The following is a 22,069-nucleotide window of genomic DNA, read 5'->3' on the forward strand; positions in this document are numbered from 1 at the left end:
AGGCTTAGAGAAACAAACCAAAGGAATGAACAACCTATTTGAAGAAATAATATCAGAAAATTTCCCAAATCTGAAGAATGAAATGGAAAATCAAGTCCAAGAGGCTTATAGGACTCCAAATACACAAAATTACAACAGACCCACACCAAGGCACATTATAATGAAAATACCTAACATACAAAATAAAGACAGAATTTTAAAGGCTGTGAGAGAAAAGAACCAAATTACATTCAGGGGGAAGCCAATACGGATATCAGCAGATTTTTCAATCCAGACCCTAAAAGCTAGAAGGGCCTGGAACAACATTTTTCAAGCTCTGAAAGAAAATGGATGCCAACCAAGAATCTTATACCCAGCAAAACTTACCTTCAAATTTGACGATGAAATAAGATCATTCCATGATAAACAAAAGCTAAAAGAATTTACAAAAAGAAAGCCAGCATTACAGAACATTCTCAGCAAAATATTCCATGAGGAAGAGATAAAAAACAAAGAAGCAAATCAGCAAAGGGAGGAATTATCCTAAAGGAACTGTCAAATAAAGGAGGAACCAAGATGTGTCAAAATTTTAAATATGAACCAAATGACTGGGAATACAAATCATATCTCAATAATAACCCTGAATGTTAATGGCCTGAATTCATCAATCAAAAGACATAGACTGGCAGATTGGATTAAAAGAAAGATCCAACAATATGTTGCCTGCAAGAGACTCACCTCATAGAAAGAGATACCCATAGACTAAAGGTGAAAGGATGGGGAAAAACATACCATGCACATGGGCTCAGCAAAAAAGCTGGAGTATCCATCCTCATTTCAGATAAAGTGGACTTCAAGCCAATGTTAGTTAGAAGGGATAAAGAAGGACATTTCATACTGCTTAAGGGAAGCATAAATCAGCAAGATATAACAATCATAAACATCTATGCCCCAAACAGTGGCTCATCCATATATGTTAAACAAATCCTTCTCAATTTTAGAAACCAAATAGACCACAATACAATAATACTAGGTGATTTTAACACGCCTCTTTCACCACTGGACAGATCTTCCAAACAAAAATTGAACAAAGAAACCATAGATCTCAATAACACAATCAATAATTTAGACTTAACAGACATTTATAGAATATACCATCCAACCAAGAGCGAATACACTTTCTTCTCAGCAGCACATGGATCCTTCTCTAAAATAGACCATATATTATGCCACAAAGCTAATGTCAGCAAATACAAGAAGATAGAGACACTACCTTGTATTCTATCAGATCATAATGGATTGAAGTTACAAATTAATGAAAGAGTAAAAAACAGAAACTACTCCAACACCTGGAGATTAAACAATATGCTACTATATGATGAATGGATAACAGAAGATATTAGGAAGGAAATTAAAAATTCTTAGAGGTAAACGAGAACAAAGAAACAACATATCAAAATCTCTGGGACACTATGAAAGCGGTACTTAGAGGAAGATTTATTTCATGGAGCGCATTTAATAAAAGAAGTAAAACTCAAAAAATAAATGACCTAACACTACAGCTCAAAGCCCTAGAAAAAGAAGAACAAACCAACACCAAAAGTAGTAGAAGACAGGAAATAGTTAAACTGAGAGCTGAAATCAACGAAATTGAAACGAAAGAAACAATACAAAAAATTGACAAAATAAATAGTTGGTTCTTCGAAAAAATAAACAAAATTGATAAACCTTTAGCCACACTAACAAAGAGAAGACAAGAGAAAACCCAAATCACTAAAATTCGGAATGAACAAGGAAATATCACAACAGACACGACCGAAATACAAAACATAATTAGAAGCTATTTTGAAAACCTATACTCCAACAAAATAGAAAATTTCGAAGACATCAACAGGTTTCTAGAGACATATGAATTGCCTAAACTGAACGAGGAGGACATACACAATTTAAATAGACCAATTTCAAGTAATGAAATAGAAGAAGTCATCAAAAGCCTTCCAACAAAGAAAAGTCCAGGACCAGATGGGTTCTCAGCCGAGTTTTACAAAACTTTTAAAGAAGAACTCATTCCAATACTTCTCAAAGTTTTCCAGAAAATAGAAGAGGAGGGAACTCTCCCAAACTCATTCTATGAAGCCAATATTACCCTGATTCCTAAACCAGACAGAGACACATCGAGGAAAGAAAATTTCAGACCAATATCCTTAATGAACATCGACGCAAAAATTCTCAACAAAATTTTAGCAAATCGCATACAAAAACATATTAAAAAGATAGTGCACCATGATCAAGTGGGTTTCATCCCAGGGATGCAAGGTTGGTTCAACATCAGGAAATCGATAAATGTCATTCACCATATCAATAGACTTAAAGTCAAGAATCACATGATTATTTCGATAGATGCAGAAAAAGCATTTGATAAAATACAGCATCCCTTCATGCTCAAAACACTAGAAAAAATGGGGATAGTGGGAACATTCCTTAACATTGTAAAGGCCATCTATGCTAAACCCATGGCTAATATCATTCTTAATGGTGAAAAACTGAAAGCATTCCCTCTAAAAACTGGAACAAGGCAGGGATGCCCTCTTTCACCACTTCTATTCAATATCGTCCTTGAAACTCTAGCCAGAGCAATTAGACAGACCAAAGAAATTAAAGGGATACGAATAGGAAAAGAAGAACTCAAACTATCCCTATTTGCTGATGATATGATTGTATACTTAGAGGAACCAGGAAATTCCACCAGAAAACTTTTAGATCTCATAAGTGAATTCAGTAAAGTAGCGGGATATAAGATCAATGCACATAAATCGAAGGCATTTTTATATATAAGCGATGAATCTTCAGAAAGAGAAATTAGGAAAACTACCCCATTCACAATAGCTTCGAAAAAAATAAAGTATTTGGGAATCAATCTCACAAAAGAGGTGAAAGACCTCTACAATGAGAACTACAGAACACTAAAGAAAGAAATTCAAGAAAACCTTAGAAGATGGAAAGACCTCCCATGTTCTTGGATAGGAAGAATTAATATTGTCAAAATGGCCATACTACCAAAAGTGCTATACAGATTCAATGCAATTCCAATTAAAATCCCAATGATGTACCTTACAGACATAGAGCAAGCAATTATGAAATTCATCTGGAAGAATAAAAAACCCAGAATAGCTAAAGCAATCCTTGGCAGAAAGAGTGAAGCAGGGGGTATCGCAATACCAGATCTTCAACTCTACTACAAAGCAATAGTAACAAAAACGGCATGGTATTGGTACCAAAATAGAAAGGTAGATCAATGGTACAGAATAGAGGACACGGACACAAACCCAAATAAATACAATTTTCTCATACTAGACAAAGGGGCCAAAAATATGCAATGGAGAAAAGATAGCCTCTTCAACAAATGGTGCTGGGAGAATTGGAAATCCATATGCAACAGAATGAAACTAAACCCATATCTCTCACCATGCACAAAACTAAACTCAAAATGGATTAAGGATCTCGGAATCAGACCAGAGACCTTGCATCTTATAGAAGAAAAAGTAGGTCCAGAGCTTCAACATGTCGGCTTAGGACCAGACTTCCTCAACAGGACTCCCATAGCACAAGAAATAAAAGCAAGAATTAATAACTGGGATAGATTCAAACTAAAAAGCTTTCTCTCAGCAAAGGAAACTATCAGCAATGCAAAGAAAGAGCCTACAGAGTGGGAGAAAATCTTTGCCAATCATACTTCAGATAGAGCGCTAATCTCCAGAATCTATAAAGAACTCAAAAAACTCTACACCAAGAATGTAAATAATCCAATTGACAAATGGGCTAAGGAAATGAATAGACACTTCACAGAAGAAGATGTACAAGCAATCAACAAACATATGGAAAAATGTTCAACATCTCTAGTAATAAGAGAAATGCAAATCAAAACCACCCTAAGATTCCATCTCACCCCAATTAGAATGGCAATTATCAAGAATACAACCAACAACAGGTGTTGGCGAGGATGTGGGGAGAAAGGTACACTCTTACATTGCTGGTGGGGCTGCAAATTAGTGCAGCCACTCTGGAAAGCAGTGTGGAGATTCCTTAGAAAACTTGGAATGGAAACACCATTTGACCCAGCTATCCCACTCCTTGGCCTATACCCAAAGGACTTAAAATCAGCATATTACAGAGATACAGCCACATCAATGTTCATAGCTGCTCAGTTCACAATAGCCAGATTGTGGAACCAACCTAGATGTCCTTCAATTGATGAATGGATAAAGAAAATGTGGTATATATATACAATGGAATATTACTCAGCCATAAAGAATGATAAAATTATGGCATTTGCAGGCAAATGGATGAAACTGGAGAATATCATGCTAAGTGAGATAAGCCAATCTCAAAAAACCAAAGGAAGAATGATATCGCTAATAAGTGGATGATGACACATAATGGGGGTGGGAAGGGTTAGTGTTGGGGTTGGAGTCGGGTTTAGGGAGGGGGGCAGGAATGGAGGAAGGAAGGACTGTATAGATGGAGGGGAAGGGTGGGAGGGGAGGGGGGGAAGGGAAAAAATGGCAGAATGAATCAAACAACATTACCCTATGTAAATTTATGATTACACAAATGGTATGCCTTTACACCATGTACAAATAGAGAAACAACATGTATCCCATTTGTTTACAATAAAAAAAATAAATAAATAAAATTAAAAAAAAAAAAAAAAAAAAAAAAAAAAAAAAAAAAAATGGGAAAGATTTTGATATGCCCCGGGGGAAAGACAGAGCATTCTGGGCAAGTATAGCTCCTTCAATGAAGGTCCAGAGGTTAAGAATGAGCCTGGTATGCTTGGGGAATCTGAGAAAATCAGTCTGAATGGAGCAACTTGGAAAGGAGTAAATTGGGAATAAGCAAATTGGGTGAGTTATTAATGGAGAAATCAGTTTGAGAGGTTCTTCAATCTAGGAAAGAGTTGAGACTTGATTAAGAGGAAATGATGTTTCTTTCTTTTGTTTCTTTTTGGTTTGGGGAACCAAAAAGAACCCAGAGCTGCTTAATCCTCAGCCCTTTTATTTTTTATTTTGAAATAGCGTCTTTCTAAATTACTTAGGGTCTCGCTAAATTGCTGAGGCTAGTCTCAGTGATCCTCCTGCCTCAGACTCCTGAATTACTGGGATTACAGGCATGTGCCAATGCACCTGACCAATGTTTCTTAAAATAAAGGAAAACCATATCTATTTAACGGCAAAAAGCAGGGAGGGTTAAACCCAGGGGTACTTTATCACTGAACTTTATTCCTAGCTCTTTTTTATTTCTTATTTAAAGTCTTGCCCAGTTGCTGAGGGTCTTGCTACATTGCTGAGACTGACCTTAAACTGTGATTCTCCCTCAACCTTCCAAGTTGCTGGGATTACAGGCATGCACCACCATGCCTGGCTTAATGGTAAAATTTTAAAAGTCTCTGGTAATCAGGTATCATGGTACATGCACTGGTAAATTCCAGCAACTTGGGAGACTGATGCATGAGGATCACAAGTTCAAGGCCAACCTGGACAACTTAGGAAGAACCTATCTCCAAATCAAAAATGAAAAGGGTTAGCTATGTAGCTCAGTGGCAGAGCCCCCTTGGGTTTGATCCCTAGTACTACAAAAAACAAAGCAAATCAACAAAAAAAAGGCTATTATATTTGTCTTCTCAGGCTGCTCTGACAAAAGTCCCAGAATGGTTAGCTTTAATAAGAGACACCTATTTTCTCGCAGTTCTGGTGGTTTGAAATCCTAGATCAAGGTTCTGGTGGATTTCATTTCTGATGTGGCCTCCCTTCCTGGCTTGTAGATGCAGTCTTCTCCAAAGTGTCCTCATGTGACCTTCCCATTATCCCTATGTGGGGACTGCTCTAGTGTTCCTTCCTATTAGCACAAAGATGCCAATTGTGTCAGATTAAAGCCCCACATTTACAACTTCACTTAACCTTGATTTCCTCCTTAAAGTCTCCATCTTCAAATACAGTCACATTGGAGGTTGAGGTTTAATCTATGGATTTTGAGGGGGGCACAATCAGTCCATCACCTGCCAAAACTAAGAGTAGGAAAAAAGGAAGGTAATAGGATTTCTCATGTACAACTAGTGGGAGGGCAAATTATTACTATTTAAGAAGAAAAATGTGTTGAATACAGTCATCATTGTACACCCCAGACTTAGCAGTTCGGCTTTGATTTCAAGAAGTCTTCTGCACCTGTGTTCCATAAAGTACATTCTAAACTGATTTTTGCAGCATTAGTTTTTTTTTTTCCCCCTTCTTTTTTTTAGCATTAGTTTTAAGAGTGAAAAAAAAATGGGAACAACCTAAATGTCCATCAAAAAGGAAAGGAAAAATAAATTTTAATGCATTCATATAATCAACCCTATATGGCCATGGAAGCAAAAAATCCTGGAAATACATGTATCAACGTGAATAAATCTCAAAGATAATAATGTTGAGCAAAAAAAATCACATTAATGAAAGATACATAAAGTACAACAAATCAGTGGAATACAGGAGCTGGTTCATGCTATTGGACATATCTCTTCCTAACTCCTTATTCACTGACGTCATGTGGTAGCTTGAAAGTGACCATGGTGGGAGTATTTATACAATGATAATTGGCAGTACTTTAAATCAAGAAAGTTTGTTCTCCTCTTGGGAGAGTCAGCTACTCTATGTTTACCAGGGCATCACTGGATAACATTTTTACGTATGTTAAAATATTTAAAACAACTCAATATGTCATAGCATCCTTGTAAAGACAAGTGTTTGGGTATTTCTGTTTGTTTTTGTTGTGCTAGGGATCTAACCCAGGGGCTCAAGCATTCTAGAAACCATATTAGAAAGCACTCTACCACCAAGCCAGTCCCCTGGCCCATATATTTGGTATGATAGGCACCATGGTCCAGATACTGATTTCTTCTTATTCCTCCGCTTCTTCCTTTTTTCCTTCCTCTTCCCCCACCCCTTTATCACTTCTTCTTTTTTTTTGGTCATTAAAATTGAACCCAGGCATGCTTTATCACTGAGCTACAGCCCCAACCTTTTTATTTTTATTTTGAGATACAGTTTCACTAACTTGCTGAGGTTGCTGAGGACCTCTCTAGGTTATTGAGGCTGTCCTTGAACCCTCAATCCTCTTGCCTCAGTCTCCTGAGTCGCTGGGATTACAGGTGTGTGCCACTGTCACCCAGCTCCCTGATTACTTGAGAGGACTGGAAGGAATGTGTTTACGGGAGGTTACGCAAGAGCTTTATATGGAGTTTGAATGTTCTATTCCCTAAGCGCAGGAGCAGGTACATGAGTATTAGTTATTGTATACACTATTCTTTTCCTGTAATGTTTTGTAAATCAATAAAATAAAAACCAGTCCTCCCACAGAGTACAGAGTTCCCTTGTAAGGGGAGGGGTGGCACCATCGGTCTCCATCACTGCTAGCCTGAGACTCTGCAGTGAGCAGGTAAATCTGTGGCTCCCAGATTTAGCCACTGGGGATTCCAGGTGAATCTGCAGTATCTCTGGAGCTGCATGCAGGTGCCACATTTGGTTCTGAGATTCTCAAAAGAAAGAGTAGTTACCAGTACAATAAGGAGGTGAGAGTACCTGAGGGGGGGTCTTCCAGACGGTGGACTGGTCACTTCAGGATGCCCCTGTGGTTCTGTCTGGCTTCTGTAGGCTGTCCAGTGGGCAGAGGGTATTTTTGATCATAGGCAGCAGGCAGAGCATGTATGATGTAGTTGCTATAGCTAATTAACTTGGGTCATAAAATAACTCAGGTCTTCTAGAAAGGGTGAGTAGGAAGTGCTGGGGGAGGGAGATCCGTAACTAACAGAGGTCAGGAAACACTAGGAGGGATGGCTTTATCCTAGGAGAAAGATCTTCCAGCTCTCTTGCTGGGGTTCTGCCATGAAAACATTCCTAGGTGAGGTGGTCTAAAGTTCCCTGTTTTATTTATATAATTCTGTCTCTTGAGACAAGTTAATAAGGCTTTTATGGACTGGCCTGGATTTTGTACCTCTGCCTGACCCTCCTCCTCCCCATCACACTGAGTGATAGTCACAGTGTGCTAAACACACCATACTTTTTCTGCACATGCTGTTCTCTCTGCTGGAACACACTACCCCGCCCACAGTCCTTTTCTTTCTTTAAGCTCCTCCCGTGTGAAAACTTTCCTCCCACCCCTTCACATGAGCAGAGCTTATCTCTGTCTCCTAGGACATGCTTCATCGTTCCTCTTCCCACACAGCATGTCCAGCTCCCTTGCTCTGGTGCTGAGTTCCTTCCAGACAAGAATCTTGTGTTGTTTAACTTTGTGTCTGTCCCCAGGGCCCAGCAAAGAATCTGGCATAGACATTGAGGAGGTACTTCGTGGAGGAGAGAGGAAAAGAGAGTAAAACAAGGTGGCGGTGGGGTGGGGTGGGGGTAAGAGCTGGAAATGGACCCTAGCAAAAAGCACGAAAGGCACAATTGCATACTTTTGTGGAGCTTCATTTTACCTAGTGCAATAAACAGCCCGATATACAAAGGTTTGAGTGCACAGAAGACAGAGGTCAGGGATAGCAGCCAAGCTCCTAGTACCTCTCCTTCCGCTCTCCTTCCCCTTCATCTGCACACTTTCCCCCTTTATTGTGTGTCTCCTGACCTGTCCTGGAGTCTCTTGAATTTTTGTCAACAGTTAGCTATTTCATGTGTGCTAAGCCCTGAATTCTGTTCAGAATACAACTGTAGTAGGTTCCACTAATTAATTAAATTGTACTTCCTAGACTTGGAGTCAGGTCTCTTGAATACAAGATGCAAATTTATGCAACATATGCAAATCACTCATGTTCTCAAATTCCATGAACAAATCTGGTAGCCTTGAGATAAAAAAGCCCCTGCCAAGCATCATCTCTCCTAATTATTGCTTAATTTCCCCCCTTTTAACATTGAACTAACACTTTCAGGCTTGGCAGAAACTGGAAGAAACACAATGAAAGCTGGTTAATAAACAGGAAGTTCCTTAAGGGCAAAGACCCTGTAATCTATTTATTTTATGTTCTCCAGAAGCTCTAATATACTACACACACACACAGTCTTGCACAGGGCATACTACCAGTCTTGACTACTAGATGACAGACGTTTCGATGAACAAAAGTTGAGACCCCTGCAAGCTTTGCAAAACACAGCACTGAAGACTCAAAAGGGGAAAATTGACCTGCACTGTCTAATATTTGGCTATTTAATGTGATTATTATTTGAAAATCAATTTGAATTAAATAAAAATTCAAATATTCAGTTCTCAGTCAGACTTGCTGCATTTCAAATGCCTAATAGCTGCTCATAGCCAGTGACTTTCTTATTTGGCCACACAGATGTAGAACACTTGGATTATTGTGGGAAGCCCCACAGACAACACTGATCTACATACTTGCTACTCAAGGTCTTCTTTTCTTACCAGCTGCATGGCACCACCTGGTAGTTTCCTGCAAATGCAGAGTCTAGGGCTCTATTCCAGATCCACTGAATCAGAAACTGCATCTCAACAAAATCCTCAGCTCATTCACATGCTATCAACGTAAGAGGCACTGGTCTAGTTCTAGAAGAGTAATCGGTTCTTAAATTTTAGTATTTTGTCATAATCAATCTGGAAAACTTAATAAACACAGATTGTTAGACCCCAATATGAGAGTTTCCAATCAGTAGGTGTATGAATTTCCTAAGGCTTCCTTAACAAATTATCAGAGTGGGTGGTTTAAAACAAGGGAAAGGTTGTCTCTCCCGAGAAGATGGTCCAAGTTATCCCTTGAACTTACATTCCCTGCTTTACCCCCAAAGTTTCTCAACCTCAAAATGACCTGCTATCTCTCTCCCATTTGCAGACTCTAAAAGTCCTAAACCACATGCCAGTAGGACAATGCTCCATCTAAAATATAGGAAAGAATCCTCCTTTGCCTCTCCCTTGAGTCTGTTGAATGGCTGTCAATCTTCGGTATTCCTGGGTCTGCGACTCTATAACTCCAACCTCTGCCTCCATCACCTTGGGGAGTTCTTCCCTTGTGTATGCCTCCATGTCTCTATCTCTTTTGTTATTAAGGACTCCAGTCAGCTGGGCAAGGAATTATGCCTGCAATCCCAGAGACTTGGGAGGCTGAGACTGTAGGATCCCAAGTTCAAAGCCAGCTTCAGCAACTTAGTGGGGCCCTGCCTCAAAATAAAAAATAAATAAAAAGCTGGGGACGTGGCTCATTGGTTAAATGCCTCTGAGTACAATCTCCAGTATCTAAAAAAGAAAGAAAGAAAGAAAGAAAGAAAGAAAGAAAGAGAAAAGAAAAAAGAAAAGGACACTAGTCATACTGGATTAAAGATCCTCCCTACTGCTTACCTCATCGTAGCTTAACTAATTCCGTCTCAATGACAGCACTTCCAAATAAGACTACATTCTTAGGTACCAGGTATTAGGACTTCAACATATCCTTTAGGGAGACAGTTCAATCCATAACAAGAGGGATAAAGTGAAACTTAATAATCTAATTTCTAACAAGCTTCTAATGGGTGCTAAAACTGCTCTCAGAGCTACACTTTGGAAACCCCAGACAAACCTATCTATGTAATGGGTTTACATATATGTAAATATTGGGATACACCATAAAAATAAATGTTCAGTTTTCCAAGTAGGCAGTATTTTTTAAATGGGATCTTGCTGTATTGCCCAGGTTGGCTTCAAACTCCGGGACTCAAGTGAGTGTCCTACCTCAGTTTCCCAAGTAGCTGGTACTATAGGCAAGTACCACCATACCTGCCAGAATTCCATTTTAAGGCAGACTTGAGAGAGAGAGAGAGAGAGAAAGAGAATATCACACAGTCTGTTCATGAATATTTCCAAAGACAGGGTTCCTATTGCTAGCACAGCAGCCTTCTGTGTGGCTATACCTGTGAAAACGCATGCCCTTGGGACATTCTGAATAATCTGACATATCTAGATATCTGACAGCAGCCAAATATCTCAATATTAAACTCTACATTTTATCTGTGTGGCAGAGTTCTCAGAATCCTCCAGATTCTGATTTGCTCCCAAGGGCACACTTGTTGAAGTTTTTAGGGGTGATAATCATGCCCTGCACTGGTTATGAATTAATTAGAAAGAGTCACAGGATTCCAACGGATGAAGATCAAAAGATCAGATTTATTTCCAGTAAACACAGATTGCAGAGTAGAATTTGGACCTTGACCACAATGAGCCTTCCTACTACCTCCCTACCTGAGTTCATCTGACACAGTCACGTACAGGAAAGACAGCTGATTCTAGCCTTCAGTACCAGGTTTCAAGGGTATGAATCGCAGCTATCACCACATAAAGAAAGGCACTACCATTAGGAGAGGTCAGGTTTTCCTGAGAGAAGGAAAGCCATCTGGCTGCTCTTCTCCACAGCCACCCACCTAAGATGACTTTCCTGCTCCCAGAGTTGTCTAACATCCATTCCCACAGATTTCCTGCTTTCAAACAGAAACCCAATGTTATTTACAAAGAGCCTCCCTCTTCCATGTTGTCCACCTGCCTCAGGAAGCCAACTCTAACCTCAACTTGAATCAAGAGTACTACTTCTAGCGCCTTTGCAAGTGACTGGTTCCAGAATTTAGACTTCAGCCATCAGTGCCCGGCATCATTCCAGAGCCTGCTCTTGAACCAGGGATGACCACATGATACAAACTAGCCTGTTCAGACAGCGGTAAGAACTTTTGTTCAAAGGTTGGAGCAAAGATTTCTTAACGAGGAAGCCTGTTGTTCCTGGAGCTGATAGTCCTCTTGTAACCACCAGAGGAACCAGTCTGAAGAAAAGGTCCAACTAGAGGGTGGAAAAATTCAAGAGTGGAGAAAGATTCCTAGCCCCAATTATAATAAATTTGGTCTGACTTTGGATTTTGTTATTGTTATCCTTACAAAAATCCTTATTTTCTTATTGTTTATGCTGGTTATATCAGTATGGCATTTCCAGTTAAAATAATTCTTACCAATAAAATCTTCAAATACTGTTCCTACAGGTGAGTAGAAGTTGCCACATGGAACCTGAAGAAATTGGACTGTCTCTTCTCACCACTGCTCCGGTTTAATTCATTAGCATTACTCTTGAAGTATGTGCATAATTAATTGGGCACATTACTGCAGACACTGTGCCACTATTAACTCTGAGGATCCTGCATGATACCTAACATGGGAAACATGCTAAACATCATTTGTCAAACAGTTGCAGCTGGAGTTGCATCACCATTTTTACCAGATACCTGATAGTTATATTAAGTTCAGGTGAACTAAAACCCATTGATATCCAAACTTTCTGTCTCCATCTTGTGTATGAACAATTGTTTAGAACGTGACGTTTTCCTTTTTAAATTTTTAAACCTCAATAAGGATGATATTTATTGCTGTTTAGTTGCATCTCATAGATTCCAGCATGGGCTCCATTTAGTTGAAATAATTTTTTGTCGTGTCGGTTATTCTTCTTAGTTTGGTAGCACTTTTTTAAAAAGATAGCTATTCCTTCTATTTCTTCATGACTCAAATAGCTCCTATACTAGGAGCGGGAAGAGGAATCTACACAGAATCATTGCGTCCCTCTTTCTGCATTGAAACCTGACCCATAAAATAAGAACTTCTGCCGTTCCAAAAATGTCAGCATCACACCTTCTATCACTTCCAGTTTCCCTCCTCCATCTCCATCCATGCTTGCTGGTTGGTGAATTATGGAAAAGAAACTGAAAATGCTGAATAAGCCCTCTCTTAGTTCTTTGAAGTTGTCTCTGTGTAAGCAACAGACAATCTCCTCCACCAAGCACAGAGCTGCCCTTGGGGAACAGCTATTCCTATGAGTGGAAAGAGAAGTTAACTATGGGCAGGTTGGACTATTAGCAAGTATTAGGAGCCAGATTAGGTATGGACACATAATAAGCTGCATTCTCTCACCGAAACAAAGGTGAGGGTTTCTTCTCCATCTGTATTTTCTTATCCAAAACTTCAGAGCTTAGACAGGAGCAATTTGCTATTAGTTATTTTCAATACATAGTAAATCTGATAGTTCAACGGTTTCAAATTTATTAAAATGTTATTATTGAGAACTTCAACATATTCCAGATAAAGTGGGTCTATGATACTCACCTAATCTGTCACTTTAATGGTTCAAATAGAAAAGGAAAGGAAGTGAGTTTGACTCATTTGATTCAAAAGCATGACTTATTTGGAGCAAACTCAACATAATATTAAATGGTTATAATGTATTTAAAAGTAATAAATTATCTGTTGACTAATGAAATCTGAGTGAGTACGAAAAGAAATTGACCTCTAATTTATACATTTGTAGTTTCTATGATTCTCACTTTCTCCCCCCTTTGAAAATCAGATTCCTATTCTTTTGAGGTCAATCTTTTGAGACACAATTTTTTCTGAGATTGCCCTCTGTGATGGTTAAATGGCACTCGGACTTCCTTTCACCCTGGAGAGTGATAATTCCCAAAATCTGGAGAATGAACGCATAAAAACCACAGGTGAACTTAGTCAAATCATATCTCTTTGGGCACATTAAAAAAATGATGACAATTTTGCTCAAAAATTTCAAGCACGTATGAGAGATTTGGAGATATGTGGCAGGTAATCTTTTTTTTTTCTTAATTTTATTTTGCTGAGTCATTTAAGTCTAGCCCATCATAATTGTAATAGCATCAGCTTGTCTCATCAGTGGCTGAGCCTAGCCAACTGCCTCATGGCCCCATCTCAACTATGTGCTTTGTGTTCTTGCTCTTGATCTCATCACAGCCACAAATGACTTCTCTGTCTTCATGAAAATGATGCTGGAAATAAATTCATCTCCTAATGCAAAGAAAGCTTTAAAAAAAGGTGTAAAAGACAGGAACATTCTTGAATTTGGAAATCTGTGACAGGCAGTCTTGAGTCAAAAGACCCCTGATTGTCAGGGGTTTTGTGTACTTTGGTAGCATGATGATTTATTGATAAATGATCTGGTCAGGCACAGTGGTGCACATCTGTTATCCCGGCTACTCAGGAGACTGAGGCAGGAGGATTGAAAGTTTGAGGCCAGTCTTCACAACAGAGCAAAATGCTATCTCAAAATAAAAAGGTCTGGGGATGTAGCTGAGTGGTGGAGAGCTTGTATAGCATGTATGAGGCCCTGAGTTCAATCCTCTGCCCAGGAAAAAAAGAATTGATCTGTATTGTATGTTTTGGAATTTTCTCCTCTGTTCATTCCAGGAAGGTAGTTGAGCCATGGCTTAGCTGAAGTTGAAGCTATTTGAGGTAGCCTTCCTCCTCCTCTTCTGTGACAGGCTGAGGTTGTTGAAAAAAGCTATTGTGTGAGTCCCAGAGAAAGAAAGGAGCATTAGGGAAGGAGAGATCTTTCCCTGACAAAGAGGAGTTTTAATTTGGTGGGTCCATGATACCGTTCCACAGGAGAAGTAGCAGAACCATGGCCTCCAGTCTCCCTGAACCCCATCAAGGAACAGAACTTTAGGCTTCTCCAGAACATGTTGAGGCAACAGAAAGAATAACAGAAAATGTAACCTGAAGATAGATATTTTGGTAAAGATTGCTGAATTTCATTAATAACTATTTCTCCCTGCCAGGCATACATAGTTAAATTCTATTTCTCTGACAGCCTCTGTTATCTTCATGGAGTGAAATGACTGAGTTCAATTTTGTATGGGTTGAGGTAAACTGCATCATTTTTGGGGTGTGACCCTTAAAGAGGTTCTAGGTTTTTTTGTTTTTTGGTTTTGTTTTTCTGTACCAGGTATTTGGTAGTAAGATGCTTAACCACCGAGCCACATCCCCCTTTTTCATTTTTAATATTGAGACTGAGTCTGGCTAAGTTGCTTAGGATATCTCTAAGTTGGCTGAGGCCAACCTTAAACTTGTGATCCTCCTGCCTCAGCCTCCTGAGTCACTGGGATCACAGTTGTGCGCCACTGTGTGCTCCTCATGATTGATCTCTTTATGTCCACCTTTAATCTCTTTTTGGTCCCAGTGTCGGGAAGCAAATGATTCCAAAGCACAGATGATAATGGAGTCTCGTGATGGAAAGGGCTTTGATCCCTGAGTTGCTACTTGGAGGACAGCTGCCTGGGATTGCCCAAGAACATCCATACTGGACTTTCTGCAGCATAAGGAATGGACTTCCTATCTTAAGACAGTAAGGCAATATGAGATTTGGAGTTTTTTTTTTTTTTTTTTTTTTTTTTTTAACTTACATAGAAATAACTTTAATTTCCCTGCCTAATTAAGATGTCCTACCCCTCTTCCTATGCAACACATATGCCTCCCAGATGCTTCTAGGAAGAGAGGAGACCCAAATAATAGCTGGGATTGAATTTCTCACTGGCTCAGTGGGACCCTTAGAGGTACATTTCATTTGATTTAGAGAAACTAAATTATTTGAAATGAGACTCGACGTTGTAGACTAAGAATTTTATCTCTCTATCTGATCTCCTTTTTTCTTTCTGGAAAAGACATCAACTGTGGGATCTGGCTTCTCTCACAAGTGCCTCCACACACACTTAACGGAGGTTCTTCCCCCCAAGAGAACCATCAGCTTGCTGGCCACTCCATCCTTTATTCTCAGGCATTCCACAGGACAGCCGTGAGTCTTGGGCAGCAAGGAGGCAGGGCTTCCTTTCAGGTCTTTTGCTCCATTAATTAGATTGAAATTTCAACTTCAGGCGGCGGTGCGCATCTCTTGCTAGCGCCGTCACCTGAAATACTGCCCACCACACATGAGCTTTTGACAGCAAGAGCTGTTCAAAAGCTTCTCCATGCCTCTATTCCCGGAATAACCCAAGGAAAAGACTGCTATCTGTGAAAGCTAAGTGTGAAGCCCTCTCTGTCCACCGCTTCAAAAGAATAACTACCATCGGTCTGCCTTATTTTGTATTATAGCTCTTCTTTGTCAATGAAAAGTCCCAGCTCTCTATTCATTATAAAGAATAAAGAGCTTTTCAAGTGTGAGTTGCTAAACCCAGAAGGGAACAGAGCTATTTTTAAGAAGGTTTCAACTCTGAGCTGTTGTGCAGCGGGCCAGCCTGCCAGCAGAGGAGGTCTTCCAGGGAGGCCGAAGGCAATTGCAGCCTCTCTTCAGGAGGGTATTCAGGAAGGAAGCGCCTGGGGCGGAAACATCCCAGCTCTCTGGCCCGCAGACAGCCCTGCTGGCTTCCTACCTGGCTCCTCTAGACAGAACACACAGGGGGTCGGGGGAGGACTTTTCATTCTCACCCATTTGAGGTTCGCCTGCTGCCTTAGGTTTCTCACATCCACTTCCTCCACAGAGGAAACAATCTGCTTGGTTCTCATTTGGGGGCACCCGGAGCAGCGGGTGCCTTTATGTCCTCTCCTATCTTCGTCAAGCCATATGCAACTGGCAGCCACCACGCTTCTCTCTGCAGGAAGAGGATAATCAGAGCTGGATTCCCGAATGAAAGGAGGAACATGCAGAGTCGCCTGTCTCCCGTCCAACAGCAGTGAAACCTCTTGGCCTGGGTCTGACCAGAGCTCTTCTGAAGTCGGTGAACGTTGGGGCGGAGAGTTGAAAGACCTGGGTTCGAATCTGGTCTCTGAGCCTCTGTCTCCTCAGGGTGCCTCTCAGCAGTGCTGTGGGAGGCTAACCATCCCCCCATGGGTAGGGAAGGTCTGTCCCCACCTGCGTGGCAATCATTGCTTTGCAGGCTGGTGAGGTGTGCGCTCTGATGCCCATCCAGGACAGACAACGGTGCCCCTGGATGACAGAGGAGATATGAAAAATGTGATAGAAACTATTAACGATTCAACATTAGTTAGGAATAATGTTTTCTACCCTCCCATTCCTTTCACCAGAGAGGAGGGGCAGGGAATTAAACCTATGCTGTTGTTCTGACAGCTTTGGTGAGTAAAAAACAGGCGTGGATACTAATATGGTAAGAGAGAACCAAAATGTTCGATATATTTCATAGAGTGGCAAAAGGGAGTAGAAAACTTTATTTAGTTATAAATACATCTTGTACCATAGAGGGTATATGAGAGTCTGCAGAAATACAAATCAGTAATTTTTTTGAAGGAAAAATAATTATAACCAGGAAAAATATAGGGAAAATAGGATGATTAGATCTATGGGAAAAATAGTGTACATAGATGCCTGATGATAAAGTTCTACTGTCATCAAAATGGGGTAACCAGTTAGACTCTGAGCTTCCAGGAGGCCAAAGCAAAAAGGGAAACGGGATCGTCACCAAATTTATATTTTCGTGAGGAAATTCTTACCACCACCAATTCCTAATCCTTTTTTATCATAAGATTCATAAGCATGGATATTTATCTTCAAGAAGAGAATATTTAGGGAGTTTCATTATGGTCTTCTTCAAGTATTTGATGGGCTGCCAAATACAAAATGGAAAGATTGCTTTGGGTAATTCCAGATCACAAAACTAGAATCAATGAGTGTAAGTTAAAGGGAACAGATTTTGGTTAAAAATAAAGAACTTTCTAACAATTAGAGTTGTCCATAAATGGAATGAGCTGTCTGGCAAAGAAGTGAGCTCCCTGTTACTGGAAGTGATCAAACAGAGGCTGGCTAACCATCTGTTAAGGATAAGAAGGATTTGCGCATAATGAGAAAATTATGCAACAACATAATACAAGGCTCTTCCTGACAGTTTTATTTATAATAGTAGGGAAAAAGTAGAATCAACCTAAATGTCCAACAATAGGGGATTAGTTAAGTTATTTATGGTACTTTCTTAAGATTTATTTTTGATATATTTTGCAGATATTAAAAATTGATAGAACAATGACATGGGAAAATGTTGAGGATTTACTCCCAAGTGAAAAAAAGCAGTCTACTGAAATAGAATATGTATGGTGATACCATTTTGTCAAGAAAATTTTTGCATGGAAACATTATAGTACAGAGAGTACATACAAGAAAGAAAACATGGAGAGCAATTATCATTAATGTCTGAATTATGGGCGATTTTCCTCTATGAGGCTTCCCAAGATTTTCCAAGTTTCCTACTTTAAGCACTTAGCACTTTTGTAATTAGAAAAAAGAAAGTAAAAAGACAAAAGCAAAGGAGTGCTTTGTTAGTTGGTAATCTTAACTCGATGATCCCTCGAGTTTTTTGGAGCCCAGTATTCTGTGATTTTTTTTTTTTATTTCAAACTTAGGTTAACTGTTTTTTCTCTTAGGAAATATAAATACCTCTCTAACAAAAATACATTGGTTTAATTTTGAGGTTTAAATACAATCTAATGTATTTCTCCTTTCTAGGGCCGTTCTTACCAGAAGTCCCTGGAAATATGTGGGAAATAGTTTCAAAGTCTACACAATAGCTGGGGCACAGCTGGGGCTGGAGCACTTGCTAGGCAGGCTCGGGCCTTGCCATGGCTCCCAGCATCTCACCTAGTCTGTATAATAAAGAGGAAAGGGCTTAAAAAATTGGACTCACATGCCTTTGGGTCTCAAATTTCGGCAGTGCTATATACCTTGATCTCCTCAACTTTAATATGGAATAAGCAACGACAATTTGTAGATCTGGTATGTGCCAGGCACTCAGTATTTTATGCGCAGTGGAATTCTCCAATGAATTCTCAGAGGCCTATGTTATCTGCCTTATTTTTCAGATAATAAAACTAAAGGAGAGAGAATGTCAAAGTCTTGCCATGTCCATACAGTTAGAAAGTGATGGAATAAAAATTCAACTTCCGGCAGTCTAACCTTATTCCACCTTGTAATCTCTACACCATTCTGCCTCACCGGGTTGTGGAAAGATTAATTAAATTCATACAGGTAAAGCACCTAGCAGAAAAGTGGGCAGTCAGCGTACCCGTTTTTTCTCTAAACTTTTTCCATTGCCACTGGACTCCAGAAAGTTCTTCATTACCTCCCAATACCGTGCTCTATCAGTACACTGAGGAAGTGTGACTCTGTGGTTGGTAGTTTTACAACGAGTTCATTATCAATGACACACGTGTCACACTCAGATACATTAGAAATCGTGTCCCACAGGACTCCATTCTGGGGCTGATTCTTTAATATTTCATCAATGATTTACAAGGATAGAACAGAAAATAAGCTCTTAGAGCTGACAGATGATAGCATGCTGTTAGCAGATGACACCCATCGTCAGCTAGGAAGGCGAGCATCCAGGACAGGATTAGAATTCCAAATGGTCTGGCAAGATGGAGAAGAGGTGGAGGCAAAAAGAATGAACTTCATTAGCAACTAGCACAGAGTAATATGCTTATTAAGAGGGCAGACAGATTACAAGGGCAGTGACTAACAATGAAAGATAGCTGCTGGAAAGAGTTAATGGTGGAAGTTGTTCATAACTGGAAATGAGACAGAAAGTCAAGTATGGTTTTGGAAATGTACTGACAAACATGACTACATTGGAGTGAATCAATTTTCCCATTACATACTGTATTTTTAAAGCCATTTTTGAGTGTGATCCCCCCCCGCCCCCCCCGCTCCCCGCTGCCCCACTTCAATATTGTTCTGGACATCTTGGAAAAGGCACACAGAAAAAAAGAAAAAAAAAAAAAAAAGACTTTATGGTTGCAAAATATAGCATGAGGAAATGGTGAAGGAACTGACATCCTTTAATTGAAGAAAGTGAGTTGATTGCTGACAATTCATTTAAGAATCATTTACAGAGTGCCATTTATATGCCAGCCTTTGTGTGGGGTGCTGGGGGACAAAGAGATCTGGTTTCTGCCCCTGAGCTCAGAGAACAAGAGATAATCGCTTTTAAGTTTAGAAAGACTAGTTATTTAGAACAGGACTGAAACGACTGATATTTGTGTGATTCATGACTAACTCCTATACAACTGCCTTTTATCTCCTCTTCCTTCCTTTCTTCTTTTTCCTCTTTCCTTTCCCTTATGCAGTATTCAGATCTATTATTGGAGCCCACTCACATAGCCGATTAGCCTGACGTGTACAGTGAAGTCTCACCTGAGATTTTGCCAGAATAGTAAGTACCTCTCTTCTTGCATTTCAAGGTATTTCTATAATGTTATGTTTCACATTCCATGTATGTGGATAAGATTGCAGGCAGTGAAGTAAGGCTCAGAGAGAGAATAGACTCTCAAGATGCTAAATTGATCAGTTGGACTGGAGAGAATGCTGAAGGATATATATTACAAATAAGAAGAATAGTTATGAAATTTGAACTTCATCTTAGTGATGGTGGCAAGTCCTTAACAATTGGTGAGAAAGGGAATGAAAGATCAATTTAGGGTTTTAGGAAGAGTGAGTGACATTGTTGTAGACAGACTAAATTATTAGGGGACAGACTGGAAACAAAGGTCCTGTTAAGAAATGGTAACTGATCTATAGAAAAAAACAAGGGGGCTAGAATTAGACAGGAGTAGTTATAAGAGGCAAAAGATACGTGGAAGTAACATCACTGTAAAGAAAATATCAGTAAGATTTAGTGCCATGTGAAGATGGGCATTGAAAAAGAGAAAGAAGCATTGAAAAAAATATATATATATATCCCAGACAAGGAATTTGGGAAATAAAAATATCATTAGCCAGAACAGGTCAGTGAGAAGGTGTGTGTGTGTGATTTGTGGTAAAGAACCATGGTAGGTTCAGGGCAAGACAGGTTGTCTTTGGGTTGCTGTGTTGATTTATAAATAAAAGCCAAACATCCAACAGGGAACTAAGAATAGCTTTCCTAGGAGATCATCCTCACAGAGGTAATGGTGTATTTTGGACACTCCACCTGTGTATCCCACTGATCATCACACTCTACCTTCCTGAGACTGAACTGTACTGTCATTCACAAACAGTTTAATTTATGTTTCTCTCCAAGGTTAATCATGCTTCTAAGATCCCAAACCACCAAACTCAGAGTCACCTCTAGCACTGTCCATGCCTACTCTCCTCCTCTTCCACAAACAACCAGTACTGAAACAATGGATTCTAAGAGAAAAAGATGCTGTGTGTCAATTCCTATTTTTGCAGTTAATGCTTGTTTGATTTGTTCTCTTGGCTATCACACCAGTTTTAGAACAGATTTTCTAGCTATATAAGTGCATTTTTCCACTTCTTGGAGAATGAATTCTAAGTCTTCCTGGAATGAACAAGCCTACCCAACTTCATCACTGAGAATTTCTGTACATACCCAACACAAAACCCCACCAGCTCCTTGCCTGTCTTTCAGGATGCCAGGCATATTGGTGTTGTGGAAGACTGTTATTCCTGTCCCATTACTTTGGATATCTTTTTCCACTTACAGAGAGTCTCTTTCCAGTTCTGAGCCTCCTGGTTGTCCATTGAGAGTGTTTCTCCCACAGCCTATGGCTTGTTTCTGCTTTTTTGGAAAGCAACAGGCTGAACGAGGAAGGCAGGAGTGAACAGGGAAAGAAAAGCACAGGATGTAATGAAAATCTACCCAAAGGACTGTGGGGCACCGAGAAGGGGGAAGTCAAGGAAAAGAAAAATGATAGTTTTCACTGGCCTTGGTTGACTGGGAAGAATTAAGGGTTACAAAACCAAAATAAAAAAGGTTAATTTGGCTTTGAGTACATTTGGGTTAAAACACTAGTAATGACTTAAATTGAACGAACTGATTACTGAAAAGTTTTACAGAAATAAAAAGGGTAAGTGGATCAGAAAAATATCAAAAATTCTACGCAAAAAGGAGATGCCAGATGTGTGGGGCTAAAGGAATAGAGACCTCTGAAGAGGAATCTGTTAGAAGACTAGGTCTAAGGACAGAGCTGTTTTTATAGAGATTTACTAAAATAAAGTTATTTAAAAATATGTCTGGACTGGGGAGATAGCTCAGGTGGTAGAGTGCTTGCCTCGCAAGCACAAGGCCCTGGGTTCAATCCCCAACACCGCAAAAAAAAAAAAAAAAAAGTCTGTCATAAAACATAATTCAAACCACAAATACAGAAGTAAATGTAGGGACTGGGGTTGTAGCTCAGTAGAGCACTTGCCTAGCATATGTGAGGCATTGGGTTCGATCCTTAGCACCACATAAAAAATGAATAAATAAACTAGCGGTATTGTGTCCATCTACAATTAAAAAATTTTAAAGAAGTAAATATGGAAACCCAC

The 22,069-nt window shown here is 39.6% G+C and overlaps 1 long non-coding RNA gene across 1 annotated transcript; it reads left to right on the forward strand.

Annotated features, from left to right (window-relative positions):
• The first annotated feature begins 15,005 nt into the window (after positions 1 to 15,005).
• On the forward strand, positions 15,006 to 19,969 carry LOC124980451 (uncharacterized). The gene is made up of 3 exons (XR_007107803.1): positions 15,006 to 15,163; positions 18,619 to 18,784; positions 19,885 to 19,969. It is a non-coding gene; the product is annotated as an uncharacterized LOC124980451 (long non-coding RNA).
• The last annotated feature ends 2,100 nt before the right edge of the window (positions 19,970 to 22,069 follow it).

The sequence above is a fragment of the Sciurus carolinensis genome, chromosome 3 (genome assembly GCF_902686445.1).
Source record: "Sciurus carolinensis chromosome 3, mSciCar1.2, whole genome shotgun sequence".
NCBI classification, from domain to species: Eukaryota; Metazoa; Chordata; class Mammalia; order Rodentia; family Sciuridae; genus Sciurus; species Sciurus carolinensis.